At 58.9% G+C, this 19,029-nt stretch overlaps 1 protein-coding gene and 1 long non-coding RNA gene across 8 annotated transcripts in view; both read right to left on the bottom strand.

Moving 5' to 3' along the window:
• Window positions 1-19,029, bottom strand: part of GSE1 (Gse1 coiled-coil protein) — a 393,370-nt gene that overhangs the window by 155,394 nt on the left and 218,947 nt on the right. The gene's annotated exons all lie outside the window — the stretch shown is intronic.
• LOC132657668 (uncharacterized) lies at window positions 11,531-18,188 on the bottom strand. The gene is made up of 2 exons (XR_009596152.1): window positions 17,651-18,188; window positions 11,531-13,930 (listed from the first exon to the last, which is right to left on the bottom strand). It is a non-coding gene; the product is annotated as an uncharacterized LOC132657668 (long non-coding RNA).

Below are 19,029 nucleotides of genomic sequence, written 5' to 3'. Positions count from 1 at the left end.
GGGCCACAAGGCTCACATCTGAATCCTGGCCCGCCGTCCCCAGCTGTGAGAACTGGGCAAGTCGCCTGGCCTCTCTGGGCCCTGTATCCCTGTAACACGGAGATGAGATGGGAGGAAATGGGAGGCCGCTGTGGGCTGCAGCCAGCTCAGCTTTGCCCAGTTCACACAAACCCTCCATAAATGTTTATGAAGTCAATTCACCCAGGAAAAAGACACGACCCCATCACAACCGGGGCAACTCCCACAATCCCTGGAACCCAGGCCTGCAAGGGTAGTGCTCAAGCCACTGCTCTCCAGCCGCGTGTGGCCAGCTTACTGGACAAGCAGGAAGGCGCAGCTCCCAGGGCCAGGTAAACGCCCCCCTTCTGTGTTAAAAACTAGATCTGAATTAATGGGAACTCTCCCGGGGGTGGGGCTGACAGTCGTTGTAGTGATGGGAGCCAGGCTCGCCCAGAGAGTTCTGTCCAGTCCTAGCGGATCCACAACACTCCGTGTATTGGGGTCCCCCGGCCCCTGGCGTCCAGTCAGCACTGGCAGACCCCCACCCCCACCCCCGGTCAGCGCCCCGCACAGCTACAGGGAGCCACAGAGGGCTCTACACAGAGGAAGGCCACATCCGTTTAGAATCGCGAGTCCTCTGAGAGGAGAGACACCACCATGCGCTGAGCTACCCTGAGGGCAGGGGTGACTCTGGGGAAGCTGGGGGAGGGGCCATGCACCCCTGGGTGAGTAAGCTCACACGCACACATGTGCCCACACAGGTGATTGTGTGTGCACATGTGAGTGTACACGTGTGTGGGTGTGTAGGGAGTGTTACGAGCATGTGTTATGTGCGTGTGTGAGAGGGGGCTGAGGCGTGGGTGCAGTTCATCACCCTCCAGGGCCCTCCCTCATCTGTAAACGGGGCCACGACCCACCCCCTGGGGGCTTCAGCCAAGACCCACCCCCACGAAGGGGAGGTGGCCCCCCATCCAGGCCGAGGGTGGGGGCTTCACAAGAGAGGCTCTTCCCCTTCTCAGTTGATATTTGGGGGGCAGGAGGGCTGCCAGCAGCAGCTCCTGGGACCCTCAACCCCCAGGGACTAGCCAGGCAGGGGTGGGGCAGGTCCCCGGGAGGGGGGCCCGAGGCTTCAGTTACAGGAACAATTAGGGCGCCCTGCTGCACTGCCAGCCGCCGTGGCGCCATCGCGAGAGTGACAAGCAAGCCCCGGCGGGCTGCGAGCGGTAATCCCGGCAAGGCTCCCCGGTGTTAATGGTGCGAGCAGGCTCATTAGCCGTCATCCGTCTGTCCTTAATGCGGCGGAGGCGGCGCAGGGCTGCGGGTGAAAGATACCCTCCCAGGCGCGGCGGGCAGGCGGCTCGGCCCTCCCCTCCCCTCCCCTCCCCTGCGCTTCAAGAAGACATGAGGCGGGGTGCAGGCCCCGGGGAGAGAGGAGGACAGAAACCCGCTCCTCTGGTGTGAGAACCGCTGCGCAAAGGCCAGACTTGCAGCCCCGGCCCCGCCCCACTGTGTGACTGCAGGCCTCCCTCTCTGGGCCTACGTCGTAAGCGAGGGCTAGAACAGGTGCCCCCAGGGCACGGGGAACCGTGGGTGGGCAGCTCTGGGGTGCCCTTCTCTGGGCTCAGCTATCCCTCATGTGTCCAGGGAGGTGTGGTGGCGTGAATGTCACCCAGAATGTTCCACATGGTTTCCTGACAACCATAAATCCTGCCTTTGTGTGCAGTGGCAGAAGGGCCCGACTGCACCATCTGGGTGGTGGGTGCCCTGGCAAGGGGCCTAGGACAGGTGCTGAGGAATCAGGGTTGACTGAGCAGGTACATGCCTCGGGCCTGACTCAGGTGCAGCCGTGCCCAGGCAGCTGCAGGTGAGCCGGGCCCGGGGAGGAGGGGGCAGGGGAGGGGGCACCCCGGGCGGCCATCACGGCAGAGACCACAAGCTGGAAGGGTGGCCCAGAGAGGCGGGGTGGGCAGGAGGGCTGGTTGCAGGGGAAGGGGCCCTGGGGGCTCGAGCTGGGTTCCAGTTCAGGCTGCCAGGCTCACGTCCTGTCTCTGCTGCGTGAGGAGGGGGATCATGCACCCTCTGTGGCCTCCCATCTGTAACACGGCAGGTAGCAGTGCCCCTCTCCTGACAGTACGAGCAGGTGAGTGGACGTGTCTAAAGTTGGATGGGGCCATGTCAGCTGTCAGCACCCCAGCTGTGGCATCGCCCCTCTAGGACATGCCTGCATACCCCGAACTACACACTAGTTACTCTTTCAGCTCAAACGGCTGTTTGGTTTCTGGAGGGATAATTTACAACAACTAATTTAAAAAAAAAAAACAACAGTTTACATCCAGAAGGAAGCAGTGGATCACCAGCAGGAGGGAAAGGGCAGCACTCTGGCCTCGAACCCTCCTGGGACCTGTTGGCCGAGCCCAGCTTGCTCGGAGGGGGTTCAGCCAGGGGCTGCAGTGTGTAGGGCCCATGGGCACCTGCTGGCCCTTCTCACCGCAGGATCGGGAGCAAACGGCAGGGCAGGGAGCCCACGAGGCGGCTTTACTCGAAACTGCTCCAGCATGACGCAAAACGCTCTCCAGCACCCCACAACGTTGCCACTGCCTGCAGATGTGTGGGCCTCCCTGGGTACAAGGTCACATCCATGAGAAGCTTTGAAAGCGGGGCCATCTCCTCCCCTCTCAGGAAAGCAAGACCAGCCCTAGGCCCAGGCCGCCGGATCCCAGGCCCAGGCTCTGCCCTTTAACCTCCATGGCCTCGGTTTCCCAACCTGGAAAATGGGTGCACTCGATCAAGTCCCTCTCCTGCTGGCTGCTGGGGGGCTTCAACCAGCACCCAGGTCTGCGAGCTCCTCCGTCTGTGCGCTGAGGGGCCGCTGGCAGCCCAGAGCCAGCTGGCCATGACTGGGAGGATGGTGAGCTGAGGGTGGCTGTCTCCCCGACGTTCTTCAATTATTCAAACAATAACCGCACCCTTATTTAAAGTCTAGTCTTGCATCCGCGCGTCGGGTGGCGGCGAGCACTGGGGCCTGCTGGTAGATTTACTCGGGGACAGGCTCCTTCTCGCAAAGTCAATTAATTAAGCAAACATTCCTGCCAGCGGGTTCTCAGGTGTGTGGCCGGGAGGCCTGGCGGTCTCAGACCGCCGCCTCTGGGACACCTGATCCCGCAGGGCCTGCCAAGTGGGTGGGGACAGTGGCCCGGAGCCGGGTGCTGGCTGGTGGAAGGGGAAGGGCACAGGGGCAAGTTTCCAGGGCGCTCCTGTGCGCCAGGCCCGGGCAGACCCTCGGGCCTCGGGGGCTCTCCCAGCCTTCACTGCCAGCCCCTCAGCACACCAGGGCTCATGTGGGGAAACTGAGGTGCAGAGCGGTGGAGGGACCCACTCAAGGTCACCCATGGGGCCAGTGCTGCAGGTGGGGACTGGAGCCCAGGCTGTTGAGATACTGACGTGCTTGGCACCCGCCAGGCCCAGCTCCACACCTGCCCCTCCCCCGGGACAAACCATCACCCGCCTCCTGCCTCTCACCCAGCAGACAAGCGCCTCCCAGGGCACCCCCCCAAAGGAAATGCAGCCCACGGGTGGAGCGTTCTGGCATGTTGGGGCCCCGGGCCACTCCCACCTCCTCTCTGCTGCTCTCCTCTGGACAAGGACAGCAGCCAGTGGGCACTCATTAATAGCTTACAAAGCCCTTTTGCCACCATCAGAGCCTCTGAATGGATGTAATCGCCAGAAAGGTCGTCAGCAACAGCAGCTCCGCTGTTGAGGTAAGGATGTGAAATCCAGAGGTGAGATGACCCCAGGGGTCACAGTCAGGGACCAAATACCAGGCCACTGGGCCCTGAGGTGGAGGGCTGGCCTGTCCTGCAGCAGCTGCTAAGCATAGTGGCTAAGGGTGTGGACACTGTTGGAGTGGGGGACCGGCTTGCAATCCAGCTGTTGACCTCGGGCAAGTCACACATAACGGTTCTGGGCCTCAGTTTCCTCCCCTGTGAAATGGGGGTGAGAGCAGAAGCACCTCCTCATTCTGGCCACTGTGAGAATAGTGAAGTCAGTGCAGATGAAGCACGGGGCACAGGCCGTCCTCACCCCACCTTTCCTGTGCTTCTTGCTCCATCTTCCAAAGCGCCAACGCAGAGTGGAGGCCCTCCAAGAGGCATTACTGGCTCCAGCGGCAGAATTGGCGGCATCAAGGTAAAGAGAGGTTGCCAGGCCCTGTCTTCACCAGCTCATCTCAGCTCCTGGAAACTGACCACACCACACACTTCCAGCACACAGGCACTGATTGTCCAAACCTTGGCCTGTGCACAGGACAGGATTTCAGCTCAACTGAGAGCCTCTCATCAACACCCCCTCTGGAAGGAGGAGTCGTCCATGCACACGTGTAACTTCAGTTCCTTGCTCGGAGTTCCTCTGGTCCCCTCCTCATCCACCAAAATGAATACTCTGGCCACCTGAAGTGAAGAGCTGACTCACTGGAAAAGACCCTGATGCTGGGAAAGACCGAAGGCAAAAGGAGAAGAGGGCAGCAAAGGGTGAAATGGTTAGATGCCATCACCGACTCAATGGACATGAATCTGAGCAAACTCTGGGAGGTAATGAAGGACAGGGAAGCCTGGAGTGCGGCATGCAATCCATGGGGTCACAAAGAGTCGGTCACAACTTAGTGACTGAACAATACCCCCCAAGGAAACTCCTATGCGCCCCTCGGAGGCCTTCTCAAGCGCCCCATCCCTCTGTTCCCCACCTATGTAACACAACCTCTTTCCGGCCATCTCAGAGTCTGAGCTGCGCCTCTCCCATCAACAGAATGGCTGACCATGAGCCAGACGCTGCAGTGTGACTTTCTGTGGTTTATCTCAGTTAATCTTTCAAAATGAGAGGTACCATTTTTCTTCATTTGACAGATAAGGAAACTGATGACACAGAGCGGTTGAGCTACACGCTGAGGCTGACAGCTGGCCAGCAAGAGAGCCTGGACCTGAACCCGGCAAGTCTGGCTCTGATCTCAGCGGGGCTGAGCCAGGGTCAGGACTGGCTGGAGTTGGTGGAACGGCGAAGGGGAAAATTGCCGGGAACAAGGCAGGAGGCCCTTCGACCCAGGGAGGAAGCAAGAGCGAGCCAAAGAGCAAGACTGAAATTCGATCGGAGGCAAGCACACGCTGTCCAGGGAGGGGGTGACAGAGACCCGTGGTTTCTGCACGTGCCACTCCCTGGGGGACCCGCCAGCGCTCGCTCAGCTCGGAACCCAGCTGCTCTGGGCGATTATTATTTCAGCAGTGGAGGGAGGCGGGTGGAGGGCTCTAGGCCTCAAGCTGAAACCTCGGGGAGGGGCTGCTGGGGGGTGCCAAGCAGAAAATCAGTCTGGGGGAGCCCAGGCCCTGATGCTGCTGGCCAGCCAATCTGGCCCCCACTCTTCCAGGGGACCCTCAGCCGCCCCCACTGTCTGCCACACCTGCTGTGAAAACGACACCCCTCGACGGATGGCCCCTGCTCTCCCTCCTGGGAGGGCAATCAGACACCACACAGAGCAGGAACAGGCAGTGGGCGCTGATCAGCTTGGGGGCGGCTGGGGTTGGGGGCCCCTACTGGGCCCCAGGAGCAGCAGAGCCCGAGGGTGGGCTGAGGGGTGGGGGCAGCAATAGGGACCCTCCCCCCAGTAAAACAAGTCAACACGGAGAGGCCCTGAAAGGCAGGGCCTCACCTAGCCCGGTGGGGCCCTGGGACTTCCCTCCCTCCCCGTCCACACTTCTACCTCTCACCCCAGCAGCAGAATGTTGGGGATCAGGCGGCAGCGTCTGGAGCCAATGACATGAAGGCCCGTGGCTGGCATTTACTTGGTCTCTCTTTGCCTCGGTTTCCTCATCTGTCAGGTGGGATCAGTACCAGTCTGCACACCGGTGAAGGGTTGTAAGAGGAGAGAGATTTCAACCGAGGGCTTGGGACGGGCCAGGAACATAGGAGACACTACAAAGGCACCACCCACTGCCGCCGTTTCTGCCACGCCATCCCCAGCCCCCGCAGTTGTCTGATCTGGAAATGGGGCCTGGAGAACTGCGAGCAGAGAACAGACCTTGGCACCGGGCCTCAAGTTTCCCCACCACATACAGGGCACGATCTCAGCCCAGCCCGGAGCTGCTGAGGCCTCTGTGAATAGGCTGGAGCCAGCGCAGGGTACACAGTGACACTTGAGAAATGTCCCCTCCGCCGAGATGCTGGGCACCCCCAGCTGTCCCCCTGGACTTAACACCACAAGTCCTCAAGACAGGAGGGGCAGCAAGCGAGTTACACACGCGGGGGGCGGGGCGGGGGCAGAAATTTGAAAACATACATCTGCACAGAAGCATGTCCACATGTGTCCATACAGCACTGGTCACAAGAGACAAGTGGTAGTTACTCAAACGCCCACTTACGGATGGATGGATACATAAAATGTGGTCCATCCCCACACTGGAATATCACTCAGCTGTGAAAAGGAGTGGGGCCCTGACTCCCGCTCCAGGATGGATGAACCTTGAGAACACGATGCTTGATGAGGGAAGCCACACAAAAAGCTCCCAATTTTATGATTCCATTAACAGGAAATGTCAAGAATAGGCAAATCCACAGAGATAGAGAGGGGCTGGGGAGGGGGATGACAGTGAGGTTTCTTTGTGGGGTGATGCAAATGTTCAGGAATGAGACGGTGGCGATGGTTGCACAATTCTGTGATTGTGCCAAAAACCACTGGCTTGTACACTTTAAAATGGTGATTTACATGGTATGCAAACCATATCTCAATAAAACCGCTAAAAAACCCAGATCCCTGAAGCCTATCCTGTGCCTCGTGAGTGACTCCCAAGGGCCCGGGAGGCTCTCTGCAGGCATAAGGACAGGGTGGGGGTGGCGGGTAGAGGCGCCCACTTGGCGAATGGCCTGACCCAGAAGGAAGGCGGGCTTTGGCCGGGGTGAGCAGAGTTCACAAGCAGGCAGCACACAGGGGAAGATCTCAGTTTTGATTCTTGATGAAAGTGAAAGAGGAGAGTGAAAAAGTTGGCTTAAAGCTCAACATTCAGAAAACGAAGATCATGGCCTCTGGTCCCATCACTTCATGGCAAATAGATGGGGAAACAGTGGAAACAGTGGCTGACTTTATTTTTTGGGCTCCAAAATCACTGCAGATGGTGACTGCAGCCATGAAATTAAAAGACACTTACTCCTTGGAAGGAAAGTCATGACCAACCTAGACAGCATATTAAAAAGCAGAGACATTACTTTGTCAAGAAAGGTCCGTCTAGTCAAGGCTATGGTTTTCCAGTAGTCGTGTATGGATGTGAGAGTTGGACATTAAAGAAAGCTGAGTGCAAAAGAATTGATGCTTTTGAAGTGTGGTGTTCAAGAAGACTCTTGAGAGTCCCTTGGACTGCAAGAAGATCCAACTAGTCCATCCTAAAGGAAATCAGTCCTGGGTGTTCATTGGAAGGACTGATGTTGAAGCTGAAACTCCAATATTTTGGCCACCTGATGCGAAGAGCTGACTCATTTGAAAAGACCCTGATGTTCGGAAAGATCGAAGGCAGGAGGAGAAGGGGATGACAGAGGATGCGATGGTTAAATGGCATCACCAACTCAATGGGCATGAATTTGGGTAAACTCTGGGAGTTGGTGATGGACAGGGAGGCCTGGTGTGTTGCAGTTCATGGGGTCACAAAGACTCGGACATGACTGAGCGACTGAACTGAACTCAACTGAAAGAGTGGGAAGCATATAAAACAGAACACTTCTCCAGAAACATTATTGAGCACCTCCTGCATACATGTTCCTGGGAACAGACTCCAGAGCCAGAGAACCCACCTAGTCCTCACCCTGGTACAAGCCAGCTCGGCAGGATGCCTGGAACCATGAAGTCACGTGAACACATCCACACCAAGGAGACCCAGGAAACGGGCCAAGAAACCCTTCACCCAGAGGAAAAGCTGCAGTCAGCAAGGAACAGAGAAGGTGGGAATAGCGTGTGTGGAGGCTGTGAGGCAAATGGGAACATAGGGGCTAAAAACGCCTGGTGAAGCCAGACCCAGGAACGGGAAGCAAGACTGGCAGCTCTAGGACCAATGTCTGGGACAACAGAAATCCCCTGCTCCATCCTGCACCCCGAACATGTACAATGTCCCCACCAGGCTGTGACGGGGTAGGGATGAAAGCCCAGCTCAGCTTATCTGGGACAGTCAGATGTGTGTGTGTGAGGATGGAGGGTGAGGAGGTGCGGAAGGCCAGGCCAGCCCCTAAGCGGCTGCAGTCTGAGAGTCTCTGAATATCACTCCAACCCTGATGGGTCCTCCAGACTGCCGAGGACCCCCTCCAGGCACTCCAGGCCCTGGGAAGCCCGTCATGTTGCCTTTGTATAAGAAATATCTATTTATTTATTTGCCTGTGCTAGGGCTTAGTTGTGGCACACAGGCATGAGGGTCTGGTTTCCCAACCAGGGATCGAACCCCAGCTCCTTGCATTGGGAGTGCGGAGTTTTAGCCACTGGACCTCCCCCCCCCCCCCAGGAAGTTCGTAGCCCTTCGTATTCTCAGGAACAGTCACAGGCCTCAAGAGCAATACTTCCCACTGGGCTCCTGTCTCCTCTCCCTTCCCAGCAGAGGCAGGATGCCCTGTTTCCTCCTGAACGAGCTTCCTGCTGGGGAAACCACAGGCCTGAACACCCAGACACGGGCTCCTGAAGTCACAGAGGACTTCAGGACCCGCAGCCCCAGCAGCAAAGATTACTGAGGCCCCAAATTGCCCGTCTCTGCACACAGACCACAGCAAGCTACAGATAAACCAGCTCTGAAGGCTAGGCTGGTATTATTACAAGTAATCACTCCTCAGGGTAATTACAGGTTCTCAGACAGAAGTCTGTCTCCCTTGGCTCAGCAGGCTGAAAGACCAGCACCCCGGGCTCCAGCCCCCGCCCACTTCGGGACACCATCTTGAGTCCCACGGAGCAGCAGGTGGCCTGGCCTGCGGGAGTTCAGATGTGGCCAGAAACAGCCCATTCCCTGGGAAGGAAGAGTCCCCCTGGAAGCCGTCGGAGCCTGGCCAGGGATGGCCTGGTGGCCACGCTCCCGCCCCCCGTGCAGGCCCGTGGGCCTCTCAGCATCAACTAAAGGCTCAGTAGCTCTCCTCGCTACATTCCCACTTCCCGTGGCCCCAGGCTGCAGGCCTGGCAGGTGGGGGCACAGATGAAAAAGGGTCAGGCAGAAAAGTTGAAACTTGTCCGTGAGGGGCCGAGCAGATAGGGGTCACTGCGTCCCCCTAAGCAGGTCAACGAGCCCACAGGGAACGTGGGAATATTATGACCAGTTAAAATAGATCATCCCTGTAACATATCAGCTGTGGCACGGGGGGACATGGGGTCGCCCTGGTTGAATCAGGAGATAAAGAACTGTCTGTAGAAAGAGCCAAGCGGGAGACTACCGTAAAATTCAGACTCAAGGTCCCACCTGGGAGTCCGTGGGCGCCAAGGGTGCGCCTAGCACCTTCTAGAAGGAAGGATGGGAGGATGGAGTAGCAGAGGAGTGGCAGACGTGGCCTTCATTTAGGAAACTGGCACGTGGACCTCACAGCACCCTACTCCCGCAGCCCTGGGGGCTGGAGGCTCAGCTTCCAGGCAGGAGAGGAAGGGAGAGAGCGGGTAAGGGCCGCGAAGAGAGGTGGGGCAGCGACCGCGAGGCGGGTCTAACGGTGGGAAACCCTGCAGGCAGAGATGACCGGTTCTCAGAGCTGGCACGGCCCCACAGCATCCCTGCTACTGGGGTCCCCCCACCGGCCTCCCTCCTCACAGCTCCAGCTGTTCTCCTCCCTGCGCGCATGAACAACAGCTGCCAACGTGGCGGGGAGGGCAGAGGGCGGAGGTGGGAGGGCTATTTGCGAAGACAACCACGGCACTGAGGTCAGCTCTTGCGCAGACTCGGCCGGACCCCACCTCTTGTCTGCCTGGCGCAGCCACCAACGAACTCATACGCACTGGCCCCCGCTTCTCCCTGCCCTGTGCTCCACCCTCCAGAGGACCCCGGGAGAAGGGAAGAGGCTGGCTCCTGCCCCGCTCTGCCCGGGCCCTCGCAGGCTCCCACCTCGCCCCCAGGAAAGGCCCAATGTCGGCACCCCTGCATGCGCACCCCACTCTCCCCACCCCTTGTTTTCCTGGACACCTCAGGCAGGTTCCCCGCTCAGGTGCCTCTGCGTCCTGCCCGGGGCCCCCCACAGCCTTGGTGTGACCGGCTCTGGCACCCAGGATACAACCACATCCTGACTCCCGGGCACCTGTGAACGTGGCCTTGTTTGGAAGAAAGAGTTTTTGCAGATGTAATTAACGATCTTGAAGACCATCCTGGATTATCTGAGTGGGCCCTAAGTCCTAGAATGAGTCTAAGACACGAGGGAGGCCTGGCTGAGGCCACAAGCCAAGAAGAGCAGGGGGCCGCCGGAGGCCACGAGGGGCGGCGCCGGAAGCTGGGAGAGGCGGACGGGTTCTTCCTGGGAGCCGCGAAGGGAGAAGGCCTGCGGCGGGATCTGAACTGAGAGAATACACATCTGGTTTAGGACCTAGTTCGTGGAGCTTTATCACAGCCGCCCCAGGACGGCTAATGATCTTCCAGCTTAACCAGGCAGTGCCCCCCCAGCCCGCACTGCATCATAACCGGGTCCTCGCCCGCGCCTTTACGCAGCTCCACAGTGTGACGTGCGCCGTTTCCATCACTCACTGCCTGGAACACAAGCTCCTGACCGGGGACCACTGGTTCCCTCGTGACCTGCAACCAGGCTGGGCGTGGCCGGCCCCTCCCCAGGCCACACGCCCCTCACCTCTCAGATGCCAACTGAGCGCAGGGTGAGGTGGCCCCAGGGTGCTAGTGATTCTCAGCTGTGGCCATCATTTTGCCCCCACGTTCTGCCCAGGGGACCCTGGCAGAGTCTGGAGACCTCCTTGGTCGTCACAACTGGGGGCTGTAACTGGCCCACAGCCAGCAGAGGCCAGCAACTCACAGAACGGCCCCCACGACAAGCATCCGGACCCGAACGTCAACAGCGCCCCAGCACCTTAGGGTGTAACCACTCGGGAAGATTTCTCCCCAACCTGAAGTGACAAGGACACGCTTTTCACCCCTGAGCCATCAAGGCCCATCCCAGGTCCAGCACAAGCAGACATCTAACAAATGCGGTGGGCGGAAGAACTGACCCGAGCGGCCGGTGGGTGGCACAAAAGAACGAACCCCACAATTGACTGAGATGCTGGGACCCCAGCTTCTCCATTCGCGTCAGCCCAGGGTGGGGGTCTCTGAGATGAAGGGGCCAGGCTGAAAAAGCCCAGGGCGGGCAGGCGAGTCCCTCCAATGTGGCCTGGCTCACCGAGGTGCCACAGGGGCCGTCACGGAGGGAGTGCCTTGCTCTGGGCCTTGGGCAGGAACCCTACCCTCCCCGCCTCCTGCCACCCTCTCCCGGCTCCCCAGCCTCAAGCTTCAGTGGGCTTGTGTGTCTGCCAGATGGCAACGCGCTATGTGTCAGGAGATAATCGCTATTAAAAATTCACTCGGTTTTATTTTATTTTTTTAGGTTCCGTTTGGGCTCCCTGCTTTCTCCTAAAAAAGCTACCAAACTGCCACCGTCACACTGTTTTAATTGTCTCTAATTAAGAGAAACGTTGACTGGGTCACCAGGGTTTCTCCACACTGGTGGTTGGGGGTGCAGCTTGGGGGCCAAAGGCCCTGCCCACTCGCCCACCCCCAAGGAACGAGGTATGGTCCTCCCCAAGGAGGCCCAGCGGTCCTCCCAGGCCCCCATTGCTCCTGAGACTGGGCAGGACTGCTCTTCTGCCCTGAGAGACTCTGGCTGTGTCGGGTGTGGGTCACCACTGTAATGAGTTGAGGCGACGGGTATCCAGGGCACTGCTGGACACAGGCTGGGTGGACAGGGCTGTGCTGTGGTTCAGGCCCCAGGTGGAAGCTTCCCCTGGGAAGGAGGCTCAGATCCTGGTTCTGTCCCCATTCGCCCGCCTGGGCAAGTCTTGACCTGCTCGGGGCTCAGTTTCCATGTCTGCCCTGGGGGGCCGCATGTGGTTGGTTGGATGGCTGCTGGGACAGGCATGAGCTAGATGCCCCAGGCTGAGTGTGCAGGGGGTGAGGTCAGGTCAGGGGAGGCAGGCAGGCAGGCAGCCGCTGGCAACATAGAGCCTTTCAAGGCAGTCAAGGATTCGGGCACCTACGGGTTCCAGCATGTTCTGGGTGCTGGGAACACACCAGGGAACAGACCAGCTAGCTTACACTGCTGACCTTCTAGAAGGAGGCAGGAGGTGGTTAACAACTGAACTTCACAGTGGACGAGGGCTTCCTGCAGACCCTGTGGGCCTTGCCCTGGAGTGAGTCCGAGGGGGGACCCGGGGGCAGAGAAGGTGGTGGCATCTCAGGCCCAGGCCAGGATGAGCAAGAGTGACCGACTGAGACGGCCTGGCTCCTCTCCTCACCTTGCCCGCCCTTGGGTGTCCCTGCCTCTTGCAGACGGGTGATGCAGGGTGGCTGCTGGGCCAAGCCTGGTCATCTGCTGCACCCATTTCAGACTGGAGGCCTTTTTTCCTGGCAGAGCAGCTCATTTCTCCCACCTGACCTGGAGGCCAGGGAGGTGCAGGGCAGTGGGAAACAGGCCCCCCAAGTCAGGTTTAGTATCCTTTCAGCCATCCCACAACACTGGAGGGTCTTCAGAGGAGCATTAGATGGTATTTTTAATATATTTAAAGAATACATAAGGGGAGTTGTGATGGTGTATTAATGTTCTTGTGCTGCAATAACAAATGACCATAATCTGGGGGGCTAGAAACTGCAGAAATGTTTCTGTCACAGTACTGGAGACTGGAAGTCTGAAATCTAGGTACTGGCTGGTCCTCATCCCTCCAGAGGCTCTGGGAGGATCTCCCCTCAGCTCTTCCAGCTTCTGGGGGCTTCAGGAGTCCTTGGCTTGTGGCCTAATTTCCCCACTGTCTGCCTCCGCCTTCTCACAGCCTAAGGACACCACCAGTCATTGGACTTGACTCTACCCTAACCCAGGTCGATTTCATCTCGAGGTCCTGAACTAAATGCACGTTTCCAAATAAGGTCACGCGCCAAGCTCCCAGGTGGACATGAACCTTGGGAGACACCGTTCACCCTAGCACACATGACTCACAACGTCACCAGCACACTAACACGAGCATCACCCTTTCTGGAGTGCACACCCTATTTTTTTTAGTATTTATTCTTGACTGTGCTGGGTCTTTGTTGCTGTGTGCAGGCTCTCTCCAGTTGTGGCCAGCAATGGCTGCTCTCTAGTTGCCACCTGCAGGCTTCTCGCTGTGGTGGCTTCTCTTGTGGAGCACAGGCTCTAGGGTCGACAGGCTTCAGTAGCTGCAGCACGTGGATTCTAGTTGTGACGCATGGGCTCAGCTGCTCTACGGTGTGTGGGGTCTTCCTGGACCAGAGATCGAACCTGTGTCCCATGCACTGGCAGGCGGATTCTTAACCACTGGCCCCCCAGGGAAGTCCGCAGAGCTGACACTCTTTGATGTCAGTAGATGGGAAAAGGCAGTTACTTTTCTCGAGGCCAGCATGGCCAGCGGGGGGCAATGGGAGCGGAGATGGAGAGAGCTGTTCCTTGGCTGAAAGCTCTGAGGCCAGGCTGTGGATAGGGTCCTCCTATGGGCTCAGAAGGGCCGCTGGCCTTGATGTGGCTCAACCCACCTGCCCCCAGACCTGAGTGGATCCCTGAGCCCATGACGCAGGTATGGCGGCCCAGGGAGGAGTTGTCTAGTCCATCCTCATAGAGCTCAATAAGGGAGGCAGAGGCCTCAGCAAGGGAAGTGCCTGTCCAAGGCCACATGTTTGCTCCTGGGTTCCTCCTGTTCCTCCAGTCATCCCTCCGGCCTGCGCCCATTCCTGTGGCCCCAGGTCCCCTGTAACACAGACACATGGAGCCTGGGTAGGTGAGAGGCACCCTCCTAGGATGACCTCTATCAAGGGGGGAGATGGGGTCAGGAGGTCGGGACGCAAGCAGAAAGGGAGAGAGCAGACATCAAAGGTCAAGGGTCACTGTGAAAACCAGAGGCTGGGCAGACAGGAAATGCTAACCCAGGAGCAGGTGGGCTTGCGACCCCAGACGCTGCCATGCCTGCCACCACATGCTCTCCTCCGGCACCCAGAGTCATTCTATTGTTTTTATTTATTTGGCTGTACAGGGTCTTAGTTGCAATATGTGGGATCTAGCTTCCTGACCAGGGATCAAACCCAGGCCCTCTGCACTGGGAGTGTGGAGTCTTAGCCACTGGACCACCAGAGAGGACCCCCTGTGTCACTTTAGATGTGAAGGATCTCTCTGGGACCCAGCTGTGGGGAGCGCTAATGCTTACTAGGCAAACTCCATGTTCTAACCACTTAGTCCAACACCCTTAAGAGATATGGAGGGGGGAGGTTTGAGGCTTGTCTGAAAGCCATCATCTTGGGGCAGTTTGTTACACAGCAATAGGTGTCTAAAACAAGTACTTTATAACCCCCTGTCATAGAGGAGGAAATCAAGGCACACAGAGGTTAAGCGTCTTGTTCAAAGGCACAGGGCCAGTAAGAGGCAGTTGCTATTCAGTTGCAAAATTGTGTCCAACTGTTTGCAACCCCATGGACTGCAGCACACCAGGCTTCCCTGTCCTTCACCATCTCCCAGAGCTTGCTCAAACTCATGTCCATTAAGTCAGCAGTGCCATCCAACTATCTCATCCTCTCTTCCCCTCTTCCCCTCAGTCTTTCCCAGCATCAGGCTCTTTTCCAATGAGTTGTCTCTTCACATCAGGTGGCCAAAGTATTGGAGCTTCAGCTACAGCATCAGAGTCCTTCCAAAGAATATTCAGGATTGATTTCCTTTAGGATTGACTGGTTTGATCTCTCTGCAGTCCAAGGGACTCTCAAGAGTCTTCTCCAACACCACAGTTCAAAAACATGAATTCTTTGATAATCAGCCTTTACAATCCAAAGCTAACTAGCAAGGGCCAGCATTCCCACCTGGCTACTGAAGCTGTGCTGAAATCAGAATTGGCAGAATTGAGCCACCGCTCAGTCCCACGTCTTTCTTTCTTTCGGCTGCATCACACGGCATGTGGGATCTTAGTCCTCCGATCAGGGATCAAACCCATGCCCCCTACAGTGGGAGCTTGGAGTCTTAGCCACTGGACTGACAGGGAATTCCCAGACCCACTTCTTTTTATTTTTAAATTTATTTTTATTTTAAAATATTCATTTGGCTGCACCAGGTCTTAACCATGGCACGTGGGATCTCTATCTTCGTTGCAGCATGCAGGAGCTTTAGTTGCAGCATATGCAATCTAGTTCCCTGACTAGGGATCGAACCTGGGCCCCCTGCATTAGGAGCTCCGAGTCTTAGCCACTGGACCCCAGGGAGGTCCTCCAGCCCCACTTCTTAATTTGCCTCTTCCTCTCAGCTGAGGGTCTCCAGGGGTGTTTTTTCCAAACCGAGCAAGACTCACATGCCAACCTGGAGATGGTTTGTCTGGTTTCCTTGCTGACAGGCAAAAGCACGAGTGACGGTGCCTGCACCGCCACCCCAGGGGTCCGCACCACTGGCAGAGGTGTTGCCCCCGCCTCTCTCTCAGGTTTACAAAGGCCATCCCCACCTCTCACAGCAGCTGACCCGAGGACAGACAGGCTTAGCTGCCAGCGTGGACCATCAGGACCCTTTCGAGGTCTCAGAATCTCCTGAGAGAAGCCTGATCTGGGTCCCTGGCTGCTGGCATTGGTGGCAAGGTGCCATGGGGTTCAGACAGCCCCTGTCCACCCTGCTTGGGGAATAATCCAAAGAGGCTGCTCCCAAAGGCACAGCTGGGCCGCCTGAGACGGCTACAGGGCAGAGGGACCACATGTGGTGGGAGGAAGAGGCGCCCAGAAGCCAGAGACGGCTCACCAGGCACACAGCCCAGGATGGGACAGCCTGGGCTCCAGCTGCCCTCCCTCACCGCCTTACTAGCCGTGTGACCCTGAGGAGTGAGCCGGACCTCTCAGACCCTACTTCTTCACCCACCTAAACAAGATACCACCAAACCAGGGCCTCCTCCTGAGGCTGCTGGGAGGCCTGGGACTTCACGTCCACGCTCTGCGGGCCAGGGACAGAGTGAACTGGGCAGAAGGGGCTCACATCCAAGTGGCCATCACCCCCGTACATCCTGGGGAAACTGAGGTCTGAGGGGGCTGTGTGGCCTGGCCAAGGGCACACAGTCGGCCAGGGGCCTCCTGGGACTGCTGGGGTCCCATAGGGCAGGGCCTCCACCACCCCGCATCTGCCAGCCCCAGGAGGAAGGGCGATCAGAGGAAGCCAGCAGACAGGACTGATGATCAAACACCTGAATGAGACGGGAGTTTTGTAGGTTCATTTAACTGAAAGGAAAGAGCCTCCCCCTTCCTCTAAGCTGCTGCCCCGCACCTGGCCCCCCAGGAGAGCCCGGGAAACCGCCTAAGCCAACATCTGACAGCCGTGGATTTGTTTTAAGCTCTTTCTTCCCACTGCACTGTAATCATCAGCTGTTCACGACCTCTCCACAAGCCACTCTTCCCCTCCCTGAGTTCTCAAAAGGCAAAAAGCTTTAAAAGCCTCTGTTCAAACAGGCGGAGACGCGTACACACAGAGATGCAGGGCTGGAAGAGAGGTGAGGCGGAGAGGAGGGGCCCAGGGGACCCCAGCAGTGAGGACGATGGGGTGGGGAGCAGGAGGGCACCCTAGGGTCACCTGAGGGTCAGGATGCCCAGACTCACACAGGAGGGGGGAGCTGTGTGGAAGCCACCAGCACACCGCCTACCCCCAACAGCCTCTGTCACTAGCATCCCCATGAAGGGACTCGGCAACCAGAGTGACTGTCCACAGCTACCTTCTCCCCACCCCTCCCCCAATACCTCCTTGCCCTCCAGCCAAGGACCTCGGGGCCCCTGCCCCACCCACTCCACCTTCACAGGCTCAGCTTGCAGGGGGGCCCTGGACTCTGGGACAGGGACTGATAACAACACTGTCCACAGCGGCTCTGTGACCCGTTCATCCTCTCACAACTTGTGAGGTCCCAACCTTGACACCACCACCAAGTCCCCCCACCAGGAGGGCTGGTGGGGAGCCCAGGGAGATGCTAGCATGGTCTGGGGAGGGGGGCAAGGTGGGTGAAAGATCCTTTAAACCCACCTTTGCTCCCCAGCTGCATGCAAGAGGGGGAGAACCCCCCATTTCTTATTCCTGGATCTCATCCCCCTGGTTTCCTGTTGGCACAAAGGGGCCAGGCATGGGTTGACACTCCCATCCTAGGCTGCTAACTGGCCAGGAGGGCAAGACCCCTGCCAGGCTGCTACAGGCCAGCCACCTCCACACACGGAATCTGCAGGGGAGGCCCTGGCCTCAGGGCTGGACCATGGATGTGCCTCAGGCGAGCCAGACAGTCGGGCTCGACCGGGCTTTTCTACTTAAAAATAAATCAGTTGGCTTGAAGAGGAAGTGGCAGGCTGCGGCCTAAGGGCACGTGCACGACCTGGGGGTGATCCGAGGTCTGCAAGCCAGGAGGGGTGGGCGGCGCCCTAGAAAGTTCCATCCCAGGCCCTCCCAGTCTCCCTCTCCGCAGGCGTTAGTTGGCACTTACTGAGGTTCTGGAGCAGGGCCGACCAGGTCTTCAAGCCGAGCATGCTGTACCTTCCCGGGGGGCCGCGGGAACCCCCGGGGGCTCTAGGAGGGGCTCTAGGAGGGGCCTTCCCGCATCGCCTGCGGCGTGGGCGCGGGGTCACGTAGCAGCGAGGCGTCCACGCGCCCCGTGCGTTCCTGCAGCACGCTGAGCGCTGGGGGCTGGAGTCCCAGGGAGGTGGAAGGGGCGGGGTGGGGGAGTATTGGGCTCGGGGCGTCACGGGACAGCGGGATGCCCCCAGAGGGGCCGGGGACCTGGGGGTGAGGAGCCGCCGGGGGCGTCCGCCTGCCTGATGCAGGGACCTGAGGGAGGGAGGCCAGGGCACCTGGGAGGGTGCCCGGAGCAGCTTCTCACGCCGCCCCAGGGAGCACCCCGTGCCCCCTCGCCCGGGGCTTCACGCACCGCCGGCCGTGGCTACGCGGCCGCCTGGCAGCAACCATTTTATTCCCTTCCCGCTCTGCTGGGGCCGCTCGCCTCCTCCCCGCCACCTCCAGCGCGCAGCGGCGCCCCCACCGTCCGCCTCCCGTAAGCTCCCCGCGCCCCGCCCGCTCCCTGGGCAGCCCCCGCTCCCCTGCACTTGATAACGCGCTTGTCAAGACTGCTGAGTTGTTCCTGACCTCTCCCCCGCCGCTGCTAATTAAGGCTCCGCCGTGACAGTTCAAGTGCCGAGCATCAAGTTTGCAGAACCAAAGCCTCTAATTGGGGCCGCTTTTCATTTCTCCATCCCGCAGGCTGGGGCTCCCCGGACCTGGGCACCGGCGCATTTTCCTTTTGTATGTTTCATCAGGGAGGAGGAGAACGGGGAGCGAAGGCGGGGGGGACCGGCTCCGGAGAGGAAGGCAGGGAACAAGGGAAAGGCGGGAGAGGGAGCAGAGGGGCCAGGCAGGGGGCCCTCCTCTGCCCTCCAGCAGTCAGTCAGCAGCGAGGGGACACCTCCCGCTAAGCCTCTAAGCCCACCTGACGTCTCTTCTAACCCAGGGGTCGCTGATCTCCTGGACTGAGCATTGCCAGGAGCTGAGCCCCACCAGCAGGAGGCAGCTGCAGGGGCAGCCCCTGCCCTTCCCCTGGCGTCTGCTCCACCCTGGGTGGTGTGGCAAGGAGGGGGTGCAGCTCCCATGCTGTGTGCTTGGGGGTTTCATGTAGCCCAGGAGCTAACAATCCCGCAGAGGCTGGCTTGCCAGGCCCCCCCACCCCGGGCTGAGCAGTGCGCCCCTCCTCACCCCCAGCTCCCTCCTGGCCTCTCCTTTCCAGATAAGTGCTGGCGAGCATCAGGCTCTTAGTGACTCTTCAGGCTGCCTCTTTCCTCCAACGCCTACTAAATCAAGCCGGCGCTGAGAGCC

The sequence above is a fragment of the Ovis aries genome, chromosome 14, assembly GCF_016772045.2.
Source record: "Ovis aries strain OAR_USU_Benz2616 breed Rambouillet chromosome 14, ARS-UI_Ramb_v3.0, whole genome shotgun sequence".
NCBI classification, from domain to species: domain Eukaryota; kingdom Metazoa; phylum Chordata; class Mammalia; order Artiodactyla; family Bovidae; genus Ovis; species Ovis aries.
This window is presented reverse-complemented; position numbering and strand designations above follow the sequence as displayed.